General features: G+C 39.5%; 1 protein-coding gene across 3 annotated transcripts in view; it reads right to left on the bottom strand.

The window, feature by feature from the left end:
• Window positions 1-16,821, bottom strand: part of LOC129722806 (transcription factor Ken 2) — a 123,072-nt gene extending 106,251 nt beyond the window's left edge. The window contains exons 1-2 of one of the 3 annotated variants that reach the window (XM_055676572.1): window positions 16,039-16,821; window positions 14,863-14,931 (exon numbers count right to left, since the gene is read on the bottom strand). The gene's annotated coding sequence lies outside the window, so the exon portion shown is untranslated. The remainder of the gene's footprint in view (window positions 1-14,862; window positions 14,932-16,038) is intronic. The other 2 variants (XM_055676573.1, XM_055676574.1) reach the window with 2 other exon arrangements.
• Between the last annotated feature and the right edge of the window lie 300 nt (window positions 16,822-17,121).

Here is a 17,121-nt window from a genome sequence, read left to right as displayed (position 1 = left end):
GTGACTCAGTGCGGGAACGCACATGGCACACGGGAGGTGTCGTTGTTTGTAAATATACACTCATACATATTGCCGCCGGCGGCGCTGCTGGACGACGACTATCCGTCCTCCGCAACATGACAGTAATCCAATCGACCGCGGCATTTCTTGCTCTGGGCTAACCTCCTTTCTGCGTGCCGGACCCGTAGCATCTACGTAGATCGCCACATTCTACGCGCGGTTGCTGTTTCCATCTTTCGGCGGCCTATTTCGTACCCGTGACACGTTTGATCGAGTTTTGCTGTTTGCTATTGTTTCTCTGAGTTGTATGCAGTGAGTGAGATCGATCACTTGTAAAACCCTGGGGCGATATTTTAACTCGGCTATCTACGACTCTGTTTTGTTAAGGTGGTTGAAACAAAATATTTGCTTCATTGTTTTGGGTAATATATTAGAGCTTGAACAGAGATGCATTTTCACGATAAGTTGAGAGAATACTCAGGATGGGAATGGATACAACGAAGTCTAGAAAAACATTGTTATAGATTTCTATTACTGCTATGATATTAGCAGATGAAAACGTTGTAATTCTGCTAGGAAGATTACTTAGATCTACATAGTTCGGTATTGAATAAACACCATTCATCATCGATGTCTCTAGTATAGTATGTATGTAAGTTAGTAAGTCAGTCACGCATGGACTTCAATTACCAAATTACAGCAACTTCGCTGAGTTTTCCTCTTTTCGTTTCCGAGCTGCTCTCTTACTGGACGGGTTTTCCTGTGTTGTTTTCACCATCTTCTGACTGTCGTGAGGACGAATACCATTGCTAGAATCGGAATGGAGTGAAGAAGAGAAAGGCAACTCGCAAATAACCAGCAACTAGATATTATGTTGTCTAGCAATGAAGCTTACACGTACACTGTTGTAGCTGAACAGTGTGTATAATAGAAAAGAAAGAGCATAAAAGAAAGAAGCCAAGAAAAAAGCTCCAGATGTGACTTAACCAGTTGTTGAGCCATTCATGATCGGTACGCTGCAAAAGCGTGTATGTGTGTGTGGATAGGGAAATGTTGACGCTGGTTAAGATCGAGAGTGGAGTTTTTCGCAATATCGGCTGTTGGGTTGCCGGAGTGCCAGCGGGGAAAAATCGTAAGTAAAAGTGAATACGAAAAAGTGTGGTGGCGTCTCTTTCATTCATTGCCTCTCAAAATTACATCATCTCCCCGTGCTGATCGTACCTCCGTATGCTGGCGGCGGAGGAGACCGCAGTACAATGTTTTGGTGTTTGCGGCTGAATAAAAAGAAAAACAACGACGATGGGGTGATTGAAAGTGGGAGCGTCACAAATTCGACGTTAACGACAATAACAACAACAGCAACAACAAAAGCGGCAAAAGACGACTAAGGTGAAAGAGCACACACAGTATGTACTACTCTCTAGAACACAGCGTTAATTTCTCAACTGGTTGACATATCGCGGCATGGATGAGTGGGTGGAAACTAGAATTGTTACTTATGGCGGTGCAATTTACGGTTTCAGTGATCTCAGAGGTTAGTAATCAAGCTTATGTTGTTCCATTAGTGGAATTACTCAATGCGAACATTTTCTGAGCTGTTTGTTTTTTTTTCTAGAGAACAATATCTTCTGTCACGTCACGGCATATATTTGGAAACGTGTCATTCGTCGGAGAAGTAATCTAGAAAAGTAATTGAGTGGTTGGGTAATAATCTATGCAACTCGCTGAGAAGTTTTTGATTATGTTTGTTTGACTTTTCCCAATAGACTCTCATAAATTTGTCCGACTTGAGAAAGAAGGAAAAATAATACCGCCATTTACAGTAACCGTCGAAAGGATGACGAAAGCGCAAGATCGTGAGAAGCTCGGTAGGAAAACATTGCAAGCACCGACTCGAGACTTGGCTTAAGGTTTTAAGTCCCACTGAATTGCCGTTTCAGCGTAGAGTGTAAGAGTGAAGAGGAAAAACAAAACTATAGCTTAACTATCGGTACACTAGAACGAGAGAAAGAAGGCAGAGGGTTAAGGCGAAATAGAACCGAGGGGTGGCGCAATCCTTTTCTCATCATAATGAAAGACAAGTTTCCATTAACTTTTTTCTCCATCTCTGTCTGTCCCCCGACTTCTCGACCCACACCGCCGTCGGTCGGTACACCCCTTCAAGACCTATTCTGACAACTGAGCTGAGGTTGCTTGGATATTTCGATTAGCGGATTTTTTGCCTTTCTCTCTTCTGTGCGCCGAGATATAAGGTAGGTGCCTGCCCGTGTGCCTACCGGCAACTGCACTTCATCGCACACTTTGATTTGCGTGGGAGCAGGGCTGCTATTCGACGCTGGAATTGAGCGTTGTTCTTTTCTGCGAACTTTCCTGCGAAATAACCAGTTGGGTGAGTAAAAAAGTAGTCGATCGAGGAGATAGACCGTAGTAACCGAACAGGTTTCAGTGTACCAGTTTACTCACAGATGGTTAGTCCGGGCTGTATCTGAATACTTGCTCGTAACTGTTAATGAAGACGATTGCAAGAACAACGTAAATTAGCTTCCTTAATTTAACTTTTTCGAAGGAAAATTTCTGTTATAACTTGCAATTAAATTTTCAAATTGCACGTTAAATTCACTGTTAGTATGTAACATACAGTTTTTGTTTAAAAATTTTAACACCAAAAAAAATAAAAAAAATCAGAACTTCGAGATAAACTGCTTTGAGGCTACTTCTGGCAGCGGCCGTGAACAAGAGATTAACAAATTCCAAGTCGCGTACTCCGAGCTAAATATGAGTCGTTAAGATGAAACGGTGTGAATCCACAAATGGCCGACTTCGAGCCATCACTTCGAATTTTCATAAGCACAAGACTCGGATTTAGTTATTGTCTTCTCTGTGAAAACGCTATTTTATGTTTGCTTCAACACAGCAATCATAATATAGCGTTTTTTTCAGATGACGCATGAACTATGTCCGAGTCTTATGCTTATGAAAGTTCCAAGTGATGGCTTGAAGTCGGCCATTTGTAGCTCTCACACGGTTTCACCTAACAACGAAGTAAGTTCAAGTAGAATGATTGGGGAAAAGGATTCGTAATCCGATAGAAATTAGAAGACATTTTGCTACAAACGGAATCAATGTAACATCCTAATTGAATGGCTTTTTCCTTCATTTTATATTAAGGCGTATATGGAGTTGTTGTATATCGGAGCATGAACAAAGAAAACTTTTCTTGCAGCAAAATTCCTTGGCATGAGAAAAAATTGAAACAGTGCAGAAAAAAAATCATTGCAAGTCTTCGAAAATAACAACCAATGTTTTTCAATTTTAACTTCCAATGTACACTCAGATGTACTAGGTTTTTTCAACCTTGTAACGAGTAAAGTGGAAATGAAATTTAAACAGAAAGTAGATGAGAATGAAACCTTAAAATTGACCCAAGGGCGGACGGAGCTGGTTTCTTTCGGGGTAGGTATTTTTTCCATCCATCACTCGTCGCGTTATGCCACTTTATAGTACACAAAATGAATTTATAAATTTACAGTTCACCGAAATAACACACAACAAAACTCTGAGTAATAAATTTCTAGGAAATTTTAAATGGTGAAATCAAAAGAACACGTTTCCTTTGCAACTAATGAATGACTTGACTTTCTTTTTCTACAAATGATAAAAAACGAAGGAAAAAGAATTTGTCATGGTAAAACTAGCGCTTCGGGTTGCTATTTTAAATTTTCACGCAAAAGCGCTGACAGCTATCATTTCTGGTCAGGACAATTTTTTCTTCAGATGTTTTTTAAAAAAAAACATTAAAAAGTCGAAAATGAGAGGTTCTTTTTAGAAAGAAACAATCTGCGAGTAAATTTTTGATGAAGAAACTTCGATTAAGTTAGATTACTGATCTTTGAACGAAGGCGATGCTTAATGTCTGCCTTACTTTTATTTGGTTAGATCTGAAATAGATTCTCCAACACTAAAAAGCTAGAGGATCAGAACAAGTTTTATATAATCAACGAGCTTAGCATCATGCAACGCAAAAAACAGTTTGGTGTTATGGACAGATGTTATCAAAATACACTTAAAGAACTCTAATAAAACTAATTCTAAGAACATTATTTTAAGGCATGTTTTCAATTTAACTAGGGTCGAAACTTTAAGTAAGGGTTAGATGTTATGAGTAGATGTCCTAGGCATTTAAATGTATTAATTTTTCCACCAACAACCGACGCTGCACCTCAGGTGATGAAACACCATGCGAAAATTTCCTCAAATTCGACAGCTAAGAACAACATCCTGCAAGGGCACCATTTTTACTTCACTCTCGTAGGTGAAGTTTCCAAAATGGTTCACCCTCGCTGAAAGGTTGTCCTTCTTAAATTTAACACGCAATAGTTCCCTCCGTTTTCCCCTCGGTGCCATAAGCATCCCATTCTATAAACTCGAAACGGAATGGTACTTTTCAGTTTCACCACTTAACGCAATCCGTCGTCCCAAAATAAACTCTATACCACCCTCTCTCTGCTATCTGTTATAAATATTGTGCGAACAAAATTGAAGGTTCCCAGTGTCGCGTACGACATTTTTGCGTTTTCAACGTACACGCACCGTCTAGTTATCTTCACTTCTCGGTTCGCCGGTTCACTTTCTGCCCGGAGGAAAAAGTACGTGTAAATAACCCTGATCCCTCTGATGCGAACAGAACAAGGACGTTGTCGCGCTCACTCAGCAAACTGCTTATACATAGGACGACAAAGAAAATAGAAAGCAAAAGAAAAACAACATCAGTTCTGGGTGGGAGAAGGGGAAAAATGGTGCACTCTCTCTTTCGTTTCAGTCGAGTGCGTCTGCATTTGTTTGTATATTTGCATTTGCATAGCGAAGGACTACGGTCGCGGTGGAAGGCGTTGGGAAGCGACAAACGAAGGGCGGTAGGAAAGGACCAATAAACGGAGTAAAAATGCAATAAAAAATCTGGCTAGTTTCACGCCCCTTGCCAGCTACTGCTTCAACTTTTTCGTATTCAACTGACTGACTGCAAATAGCTCGAGCGGAGTGCGCTTTCGCAAAGGAAGAAGGCTTCGGCGAGAATGAAGTTGAGCTGATTCCTTGAACTAGAAATCAATTGGACTGTGAAGCTTCAAAGCGAAGAACCGTGCCAGCTGACTGGTAGAAGCGGAAATGGCTCGGCAACCGAAAGATTTGCCGCGCTGCCTCGTTGTTGTTGGGTGCCCTATTGCCGGCCGGTCACGCTTTCGAGCGTTGGTTTCGAAAGATATTCGTGCTGCCTTCGATGAGATTGAAAGAGTGGCTCGAAGAATCGAATCGCAACAGCACCCGTCAGGTGGTGGATATGGGGGAATGCGATTTTTTCAAGGTTCCGATTAATTTGTTGTTCGGGTTTGTTCTAATTTGTGGCAGTTTCGACTAGAAATTGCTTTCATTTCCGTGCCCATCCCACATGGTTGTGCGGAAACAACGTCTTGTCTGTCCGTCATGACGAGGAGAATGGAATGATTTCGATTAGCATCTGCAGTTGATCGAAAATCGGCACGAATAGAAGCACCCGTATTGACTCATTTACCAAGGACAAAGAACCTAAATAACCGGCGCTAGACGTGATAATTGTTACTGGATTTTCACGGGCACTGCGTGATCTCGTTGTTAACTGTAAGGTGTGCAAATTCGAAGACAACAGAACTGTTGACAATTGAGTAGAATATTTTTAGGCCAATAAAATCTCGTACAATTTAATAATATGTCCAGTTCGAGCCCCATCTGGATAAGGATGTCACATCAACCGAGGATGCCGCTGAACAGAAAAGAATCCAAATTACAGCCTCACAGTCAGAGCAGATATTTTTTAGCACATTTGCATAAATCATGTTAGTTATATAAAATATTAAGTTTTCTTTGGTTCATGTGAACTTTATTATATTTCAAGTTGTTATTCAGTATTGATTATTTCAAAACAACATTGGGAAAAAAATAACATAGGGGCCATCCACATACCACGTGGACAGATTTTTAACGATTATTATTCAGTATTGATTATTTCAAAACAACATTGGGAATAAAATAACATAGGGGCCATCCACATACCACGTGGACAGAATAATGCCCCGTGAAAAACTGGTTCCGGGAAGTCCGCTCTTGGATCTTGACAATTCTTGCTTTTTGATTTTTATTTTCGCTTAGCAAAAAAGAGGTGAAGATTATTTGGTTGGTTTTCAAGCGAATTTTATAGCGTGACCGTAAACACGATGGACGTGAAATATTTCATCATAGTATGACAGCTCGTTACAAGAATGAGAATCTAGCGTATCTTAGAGAGCGCTGCGTTCATTGGAAGTGAAAATTAAAAAAGGTTGGTTGTGTGTTTCCGAAGAATCTTTGCAATATTTATTAAAAGACATAATAAAGCATCTTCATAAATTCATTACAGTCAGGTTTTTTTTACGCGGGTAACTTGTTTCAATAACTCAAAAATGGTACATGATATCGACCTAATTCTAATCACGTTTTTCGTTTTAGGACAAATGAAGTCAAAACTGATTAAAAAAACACGATTTTTGGTGTATACATATACTGAAAATTTATAATATTGCATTTTAGCCTTCAGACTGACCGCTATCACATTCAGTCAAAGTTTAAACGTTTTGTGGCAGTTTCCTACGTTATTTTTAACTTAATTCAGTATTTTTTACACAAATTTGGAACGTATCTTCCGTGAAAAAAAACCTGACTGTTCCAAAAATTTTTCGCGTTCCTCATGAGCGTATAGGAGCATAGAAGTTGATTTTTTCTAACAAATTCACGTTGTACGTTGTGTCACCAAATCGATAAAAAGTGTAACTAAAGCAATTTTCATTTGTTTCAAGTATATTTTCATTAATTAGTATCAGGGATGGTATTCTACGCGATTTTTCGGGACTAGTAAGTAATCTACGTAGAAAAATGTATTCTACGTTTTCTACGGTAGAAAACCTCTTGCAAGTAGATAACTCTCAAACACTCGAAAATTCACAGTATGAGTCATAAAATGCCATTCGCTGCGCTGATTAGGTGTATTTAAGTAACGGGAGTAATTCACGGTTCAACAACATATTTGTTGTCATCCAAAAATGCTAATGAAGGCAAAATCGCATAATATACGTCACATACAAAATCAGTGTAACAGCAAAGGCGCATCTAAGGCCTGATTTCTACAGAACTATGCTATCGCTGTAAAATCTCATATATTTATAGCGTACCCAACATCTCAACGGTTCATGATTCCTCTGGCATATATAAAAAGCCCACCAAAAATTCCATGCAATTTTAAACGGTTGCATGGAAGAATTCTTACACCCTCGGGGAAAATAACTTTAAAATGAGTAAGATTTGAAGCATTTTCGTAAAAACTGGAACAACTCATAAACTGAGTAGCTCCGTAAATACGCATAATTGAGAAACAAGGCGTTTTAAAAACTAAGTGATTGTTTCTTACTTTTTGGGTACAGTATTACTCAGTTTTGAGTCAGATAATTACTCATTTTTTGGGTTCTATGCAGGGCCGGCGCCACACTATTTTTCCGAGTGAGTAGTAAGGAATGGGGAAGGTTAATGGGTGCCCTTCCGGTTCCCTTAACCGGAACAATCGCCATGGCGGACGAGAACATGCGTGTAGGCATGTTTTGAGTTCTTTCGTCGTTTTGTTTATCATTTTTTGCGACAAAATTGTTGGAGTAGATCTTATTCTTCAGTTTTGCCATGAAACTCTCGATGGAGCCAGCTAGGGGACGCTCCATCTCGTCCAACGCTTGCTTTGAGTAGTGGGTCGACGGCAGATCCAGTCAGAACACCGCGTTTTCGCCCTAATGGTATTTCTTGATGAACGACGCAACTTCCGGTAGACACTTCTTATTATAAATTTCCTCGTTCACAGCCAGTCCGGAGCGAAAGAAGAGCAACTTTGACATCCCCTTTTCGCCAATTATCAGCCACAGCAGCACCTTCTTGGGGAACTTGGTGTGTAAAATGAAATTCTCCTCGGAGCTCACTTCTTCGTGAAGGAAATAAAATACGAAGCGCCCTGCCAGTCGTTGTGATCCATGTTTGCCAGGCAATTTTCACAGTTTGGCCGGTAGCACCAACCGTCCGATCAAGCGCACGCAGCGATGTCCCACTTTTCCCTCGGTCTCCCTCTTCAGCATCCTTTGGACCTTTTATCGCTGAGGGTCATCGGTCGTTCGGAACTGAGTTTTCTTTCGATGCTTTGATTCTTGTCCAATAGTGCCAAGACAATATAGATGTCGAAGCGTGTGCATCCGGCGTCCACGAAGTGTCGGACTTCTGGTAAGGCTTTACTTACAGTAGTGAAAGTCTCACTTTTCTGACCAATGAAAAAAAAGCACAAGAGTAGCTCTTGAAGTTTTCGGAATCGAAATTTTGTTTGTTTGATAGCAAATCGCTTAGAAATGCATGAAATCTGTAGATATCCATTGATAAGTGGTCGCTCGGACATGTGCACGGCAATTTTAAGTTTCGAACATAGTAAACATTACAATTTTTTGGTTTTGTCTGATAATTCCGTGTGGGTAAGTACCCACAGAGATATTTTCCGAGTGGGTACTACTACCCATACTACCCACATCAAACGCCGGCCCTGGTTTAGAACCAGGCTACTTAATTTATTTTACAAATTCATATTAAGTTTTGAAGATAAAATTAAACATACCTGGGTTTGTAGTTTGTACTGGCTAGAAAGCCCTAGAATATTTTGCAAACAGGAGGTATTTCGAATCCGAAAACTCATGAAACATATCAGAAACAAATTCAATCGAAGGAGATTAAATGCAATTATTTTAAATGTAAAATTAGTTTTCAATTCACACAAAACAATCATCACAATTAAAAATAAATAGTATTTTAAAACTTAAATTTCGTTTATTCTTTATGTAATTCACCACAAAAATCTCTTTGATTTTGTAGAATACTCTTAGAATACTCGTTTTTGGTTAGGTATTCTACCAGAGGTATTCTACGCAGAAAACTCGTCGAAAACTAAATGAGGTTTTCTACATGACATCCCTGATTAGTATACTAAACTGCTTAGTAAAGTAACTGAATTTAACTCAAGTTGCCTCTTGAACCTTTTGTTAAAATTGTTGAATATCTGATTTGGATCTTAGTCATGTACAATTTCATGTCTCCGGCATGCATCACTACTTTGAGACGATTCAACACAAAGTAACATCATTACCGAAAAAAAAACGAAAAGAAAAGTGCTAAATGGGAGCCTTGCGGAACACTAGATGCCATTTCACCTGATACAGAAAAGCGCCCCTTAGCCGACCCATTTGTGTCCAATTTGTCAAATACGGTTTAAGTATTTCTGACTCAAATCCAAGCTGTTTGTCAAATGCTTTACTCAAATCCGTGTATAGAGTTTTCACGAAGTTGCACAAAGTTTGGGATACATTATATCACTAAAATTCCATGGTTATTTTTTTATGTCAGATCTTCTTCCTGAGTTAAAGATCGGAATAAGAAATGATTTTGACATAGAATTGCGTTCACAGCAACATATATATGGGTACAAATTGAAAAATCAAAGACATCGAGAGCGTCACGAAAGTTGTCCACCTTTATATGTTTAGAACTTAGTCAGTTTTTAACCGATTTGCTTCATTTTTACAGCAATCGATTGAAAAATCATTGTTGAAATCGTTGGAACATCGATTTCGACCTCTGATTGGTCGCTTAATATTTAATACTTAATACGCTTTCTCCAACATGGTCGACAGAATATAATACTCAGTTAACAGGGAATGCATTCTTTGGACTATATAAGAGCCTGCTTCTGCTCAAATCAATCAGTTTACTAGTGGATGGCCACTAGGACGGTCCTAGCTAAGTAGTAGCTGGTTGCAGCTGTAGCGGCAGCGGATAGCAGCAGCAGTTTATCCTTACGTTGTTGCAAAAGAATGATTTACTGAGAACTGAATTGACCAGCAACACGCAGCGATTCCGAATATACCGCTGCCTTCAATAGCGGACGGAACAACATAGCTAAATTTGAATCTTTCTTCTATGTGGGAAGCACCGTCGATTAACAGGCATGTCTCCTGTTTTGTGATAACTAAAACCAACCGTCTTTTTTTTCCACATATTTTCAATTAAAGCAGTAAAAATAAGTTTTCCACATCTGAGTACTGCAGTAATTGAGTTCACTAACAAGAAAAGGAAGGCTATTCACTGCTAAGAACTGTAAGCGTCATAGTAAGCACCCATGTTTTTGGGGCTGTAAGAAACTAATTTTCCATCATTGCAGTTTGCCATTTGCATGACGTGTGGGATGACTCTCATTCTGTTGTTTCCTCGGTTACATTTTCTACCGTTTTCAGAATTAAGTTGTCCATAACGGCTAGAATAACATAACGAGTGTCAGAAAATTTAGCAAATTCAAAATCAAATGATTTCACAACGTTTAACACAATTTTTTTTTTCATTTTTTTTCAACAGGGTCGACATGAAAACATATCGATTCCAGACTGATGGAAATTGTTTGGACTGAAGTGATAAGTTGAAAAGCCAAAACAAAGCCAGCTGGTACTATTTTTTTATAAATGAGAATGAAATTGTAATTGGCCCTGGTCCTTTTGAAGCATCCAGTCCGTTTGGTGTTGCGAGGATTTCTTGAACAGTTGTTCGTTTTCAATTACATGCGAGATGGAAAGCTTTTAGACTTCATTCTATCGTTTGCAAATTTAAAAGCTGTTTTGTGTCAGATTTTACATTATATTCCACCCTTTTGTTATAAGTCTCATAAGCCAAAAACGTTTTAGCATCCGATTTATTATATATTTTGAAATATCTGTCTAAATTGTCTTGAGGTTTAAGATTTTGTGTACTTTTTGTTTTTATATTTTTTCTCTGGTAAACCAAATTGGATCTTTGGAACTAGCCATTTTCGTTTTGCACTAGGTTTAGTAGAGTCTATAATACCGTACAAAAAGTATCAGCAATTATTAACCGCTTTGTTCATATCTGTTTTATTTTTTTGAGGTGGTTGCAAGTCGAAGTTAGTTGATTCGGGATTAATTAGTTCAAAGTTTGCAATCAAAAGCTGTTTTTTCTAACAATGTTTGTTATTATACCGTTCTATATGCTATCTTATCATCAAATGTGGCCCTCTATCAGCCCCTGAAAAACTTTAAACAAGGAACCCCTAAAACCATGTATAATAAAAGAGTAAATCTCTGAAGCTCTGTGTTCTTTTTAATTGTTGGACAAACATTCTATTTTCTATTGAATAATTTGAATTTAAAGCCCTGGCTCCTACACTTGGTTAACACGTGTTGTTATATATAACATTGTAATACTTAAAAAAAATCTCCTTGTCTTTCAGAGTAGATTGGCACACATTTTAGTGCCCAAACAAAACTAACAGTGACTCTGTAGGTCAGCGATTAGCAAAAAATTCTGCAGTTAGCGTCAATCGATAATATATGCACTCCAAAAGCTCAACCCGGAAAAAAATGAAAGTTTATGGCTATTCAACCATTTCTGTGAATTTTGGTGTCCCTAGCCTTTAACTTTATTTTTTCAGAGACTTCAATTAGTTTTCTCGTAAACATAACGTCGAAGTGACGAACCCGGCGAGCAATTACTATGCGAACTCTCACGTAAGTTGCCGCGTTTTGGTAATTGTTTGGGGCACCGAAATTCATAGGAATTGTTATAATCTTTCATTTTTGCCAGTTTGAGCTTCTGGAGTGCACTTTTCTGTAGACCAGTGTAATCATTTAATTTTAAATTTAATAATTTGAAATTAAAATTGATATAATTCCAACAGCAATAACTTTTTATTATTCAAAAAAAAAAAAAAAAATTCTCCCTATGCTTGAGAGCAGATTCGCACTAATTGTAGCAGTTGCAAACAAGTTTAACAATGACTCTTAGGTCAGCGATTAGCGAAAATTCTGCAAATAGCGTTAATCGGTAAGTTGCACATAATTTTCGGTTAACAGATTCCTAGCGATCATCTTCACGTGCAACATTTGCTTATAATTTTTTTTCAACACTGGTCATCACAGGTTTTGGTCAAGCAAGAAAAAGATCATAGATTATAGTTTTTAATACAGATTAATACAGATTTGCCAAGAGCTCAAACTAGAAAACTTTACAGTTCAATTGTTCCTGTTAATATTAATGCTTTTAGCCAGTACGGAAGTGTGTGAACCCTTCCGAGACTTAAAACGTAGAAGCGACGAACCGGGCGAGCATTTACTCTGCAGCCTTTTGACTCACCTTAGAGCTGTATAGGGGCACCCAAAATCAGAGAAACGGTTAAAACGCATTTTTTTTTGTTTTTGTCAATTTTTTCCAGAATTCAGAATTTTGACAGTTTTTTTCAGTTTGAGGTTGTGTGTTTTTACACAAATTTGATTTTTTTGGTACTCGAATGTTGCTCGATGAAAATTAGTTAAACCTATTTCGAAAATCTGCTGTGCGTGGAATTGGAGTGTATGAATCAGTTGTGAAATTTCTCATTGACACTAAGAAAAAGTAAGCAAAGCCTTGGTGCTACATTCCGTATCGGAACTCGACCTTCCGTTTATTATACACAGACTTCGCAGCCAACTGTTAAATGTACAGGACAATTGCGGGGCTAGCACTACGATCCTACTGACACTAACAGTCTCTCCCGAGCCGAGACTCGAACCTACGACGACTGGCTTGTTAGGCCAGCATCGTACCTCGAGACTAGCATTAAGAGTAACGATTTATTCTTCACAATTTAACTTTTGTTCATAGGCTAAATTATGCCTAATGAAAACAATTTACCAGATTAAAATCCGCAAGCCAATATTTACTGAATAAGTAAATAATAAAACAAGCTCCACTGTGGATTTTTATAAAATAGATTTTAAGTGAATAAATGTTTCTTTATGAAAATTTTGTTTATAAACTATTATTGTTTAAACGAAGAAATGATTCGAGCTTCATCCATGGTTTTATTTGGCGTACTTCGGTTGCGAATGCTGAGTCAAATTTGTTTGAAAATTAGCATCGATAGCATTGTTACATACGTTTCTTTGCTTTTATCTTTTCGATATGGTTTCTCCAGTGGCATAGCGTGACCGGGTGACACCCGGGACGGAAAATTTGGGTGTCACCCCCATCAGGTTGCAGTAAAATCATTCTGTTATCAAAAATTGTGAGAGTTGGCACGTTCGTTTTCAATTGCACTAACTCGACCTATTTTCGAAAAAATTGTTGAGATTATACTCTTAGGAGCAAATTTATCTAATTTTCGTGGGGTTTTTACCGCGACCTCCACCTAATTGATAGTTAATCTCACGGATATCACCCTTATACTTATGAAAATTTTCCTCATGGGTGTCACCCTCTAGAGGGTGACCGCCCTAGCCGCCCCCAGCATGCTACCCCAGTGGGTTTCTCAACAATTTTAGACAAAAACTTTCAACTGAAACTTTCGATAATATCAAACGACAAAAAACGCTTATCAAGGAGCTTATTTATAAACAAGTCAACCCCGCAAAATAAAATCAAACTGTGGTGGATAATGAACAAATTTTTAGAATTCTTTACTCCATCCTTTTTTGTGTATGTATTACATAATCATGACTCAAGTTATACCAACGTTCACTACGAAAAAGTTTTAGATAGTCACTTTGGATCCATAGAGCATAATTCCTAACGTCAGAAATTTTTATGTTATGATGGAGATTCATTTCTCAATTTAAACATTTCTTGTATTCAATCTAACCAAATTCATTCAATGAACAAATCGGCTTGTTTTTTCCCATGAATATCTCAATTCTATCTTGTGCAATTATTATTCTTAAATACTGCTCAAAGAAGAAGAAAAAGCACTGGATGGAAGTTCAAGGCTGCATTTATGTTTATAGCAGCTAGTATTACGAGCATACTAGCATCTGCATAAGCATATGACTGATTCTTGTCATAATGTTTGATGCAACATAATTTCATGATTTGATTCGAGCAATAACTCTAATGTCATGGAGAGGGCTGCGGTTAAACTTGAAGTTTTCACTCAGTTGAGTAAAAATAATAATTCTTTGCAATTTTTCTCTGTCTACGCTGAAGTAGGTTGCCGACGGTAACTTCGTAATATAACAAATAGCTGTGTATTTTTAATTTGCTTCTACCAAAGAACAAAATTGGCTGTGTTTTTATATTTCTTTGATTTTGTTGAAGACAGGAACGTTTAGGATAAAAATTCAAAATTTGAATCATGCGTAAAAAAAATAAAAAAAAGTTTTTGTTATTTGAGCAACAACTAACAACTTCGCAAAACTGATTGCAGTTACTAACAAAAAATCGTTCTGTTCTTGAGCTCTGCTTTCGCTAGTTGCTCAGCGCCAGGACGAAACCGAATCAATCAATTCGTTCTGTCTTCCGAACGGGGACCCCGGGGTAGTTTCACTTCCACAATTCGGTCAACCGAAAAGCGGTGCGGTTCTTGCAGACCAACACCACAGCCTAGGAGCAAGCTACGGTGCAGCCACGGCAAAAATGTTGCAATTTTGAACCGCACAGCAGACACTCCGATAGAACTGCAAAGCAGTGTGGAAAAATAGCAAAGTGAACGCAAATAAAAAAAAAACTCATTGCAAAAACAGTTCCAGTACCTCACTATTGCTAGTGCTAGTGCCAGCGCATTGTGGCGAACGAAATGAAATATTAAATTCAAAATTGCTTGTTTGCACTTTCAATACGCCAATGACACCGGGCGAGATTGATTGTGTGCTGTGGCTTTCAGAACCGGAGACCTTTCGAGAGGGGGCCTTTGTCAAGTCAAAGCGAGTTTAGTAATTGAGACAAGGTGATTGCCTACAACCTACTTACCTTCTTATGATGGACTTCAGCTCGGCGGTCCCTTGGCGATACTTTTGATGAAGAATTCCGATGATGGATCTGTTTATGAACGATGGAGTTTGGCATTAGTAAACTGATTCAAACAGAGACGGAGCGAATTCGGAGCTGGTGATGGCGACGGACGTCGCACACGGGTGGAGGTAGAAGTGTATGGTACCGAGAACGACTGCACGGTCTACCGATTCGCTTGAAGCGGAGAAGGTGCAAAAATTACCACCTACGACTACTAGTGCGAAAGGTAGTTATTTGAAGTTTTCGTGGCAGCGATAGCTGGCAGGCGGTTAACGAAGGCTTCAACAGATTTGAGAACCATGGATAAATGTCTGTCCTGTTAAACACAATCACAGTGGGTTCGTTAAGCCCCTAGTTTAATTTCCGGAAGTTCAACCACAGATGCTGGGTGCCAGATTGATCCCACGATCACTTCCGATGCCGTAGGTGGCGTCGATAATCCATTCACTTCTTAAAAATGTTCATTTCCATCACCAGCTGGCATCATCGCGGAAAGCGGTCGACAAGCGAAAGCAAAAAAAAATAGTTGTGGTAAAAGATATTATATAACATTTCGTAATAAAAAAATATTGCGGCCGTTGCTGCAGCTCGCGCCTTCGAAGGTTACAACATCGATTTCTGAACCAACCACGACACGCCGCGTACGCGAAACGGCAACTCGCGGTAGACCTCGAGACCGCTCGCGATCGCAACTTGAAAACTCGCAAAACGAAAGTAAAAGTTTATGCTCGCTGGATCCAAGTGGGCTCCGATGGGATCCCTGACGTTCACCAGCATGGCCTGCTATGCGCCGTCCACTGTGAAGACCATTCACAGGTTTTCACAGCTGCCGTCACCGCTGCCTGCTCCCTCACCCCTTAGTCCACAAACACTTTTGCGCAATAATGCTAGTTTTCTTGGGCTCTTCTTCTGCGGGCTTCTCCGTCCGGTCGCGTCGCGTAGTTATGCTTCAGCACTCTCTTTGCCGTGCACTTCTTCCTCCAATTAACCCGCGCACTCGATCGCCGCTTTACGCCGTTTCCTCTTTCGATTCCGTAACCTTATTCGCTTTTTTTCGTCGCTTCTTTTCGATATCGAGTCGTTCTTCTTTGCTGCATGCGAGTAATGACCATACAAAACATTAACTGAAATTACTTCTCACTTTTCCTTTTACTTGGAACTGGTTTCCTTTTGCGTAACCCTTTCTTCCGTTTTTGTCACTGTCGGTTCTGTCAACCACTCGAGATCCGATCCACGCCTGCCGAGTTAGTTGGTCACTCTAGCAAAACTGCTGACAGTTGCTCACTTTTTCCCTTCGATAGAATAATTCAGCTTTTAAACTTGTTTAATTGTATTTATTTTTCATTCTTTAAATTCCAAACATAGTTTAGACACCACTTTTACTTTGCAAAATTTCCACTAGTATTCAGCTGTCACAGCACGTCTCCTCATCTATCACCCGTCGGTTTCGATCGCGAAAACACCTTGAGGAAGAACACTCTTTCTTCGAAACGTCATTCTGCCAACCGGACAGATTCTATTGCACAAAAGTTGGTTCGAATTGATTTAGCCAGCGCTAGAACCCAAAATCACTTCCTCTGGCAGGGCTAACTTTACACCGCCGCATATGATCGCGAAACTTTCTTCAGTAAACAACAGTACGTAGGTACGTTCGATATCCAGAATCACGGGAGTCCCCAGTTCACCTTCCGGAATATCCCCAAAACTGGAGCCCACAACAAGCCGGACACACCGATTCGCTCGATCAATCAGAACCTCTGAGTAAGCAAGGGTGAAAGAAAAAAAAGCAAAAAAGAACGACGACGTCACAAAACGATTTGTCCTGTTCGGGTTTCCTGCAAGGTAGGTGTACCAGCACTTCACCACAGTTTACTCTCTACTCAGAGTCCACGCGCCGTGTGTGATCACCTAACGGCTGTCTACTCTCGACTACTTTTGCTTCTGCTGAATTTCCGTAGATGAGGGAGCGAAGCAAAGCTATCGCCGTCGCCGTCGTCGTCGTCGTCGCCGTCGGTCGACGTCGAGCTCGGTCCAATCCGATGCGGACGTACGCGCAAAGCGAAGCGAAACAGCAAAAGAAGAGATATATAGAGAGAGAAAGAGCGCGCGCGAAATGGAAATTACAAAAGCTGCTGCTGTTGATGATTGTTGTTGCTGTTGATGTTGTTGTTGTTTTTGCTGTTGCTCGTTACTTGTGTATGTATTATCATTGTAATG

This window comes from Wyeomyia smithii, chromosome 2 (assembly GCF_029784165.1).
Source record: "Wyeomyia smithii strain HCP4-BCI-WySm-NY-G18 chromosome 2, ASM2978416v1, whole genome shotgun sequence".
NCBI lineage: Eukaryota > Metazoa > Arthropoda > Insecta > Diptera > Culicidae > Wyeomyia > Wyeomyia smithii.
Note: the sequence above shows the minus strand (reverse complement) of the source record. Positions and strands in the feature narration are given on the sequence as shown.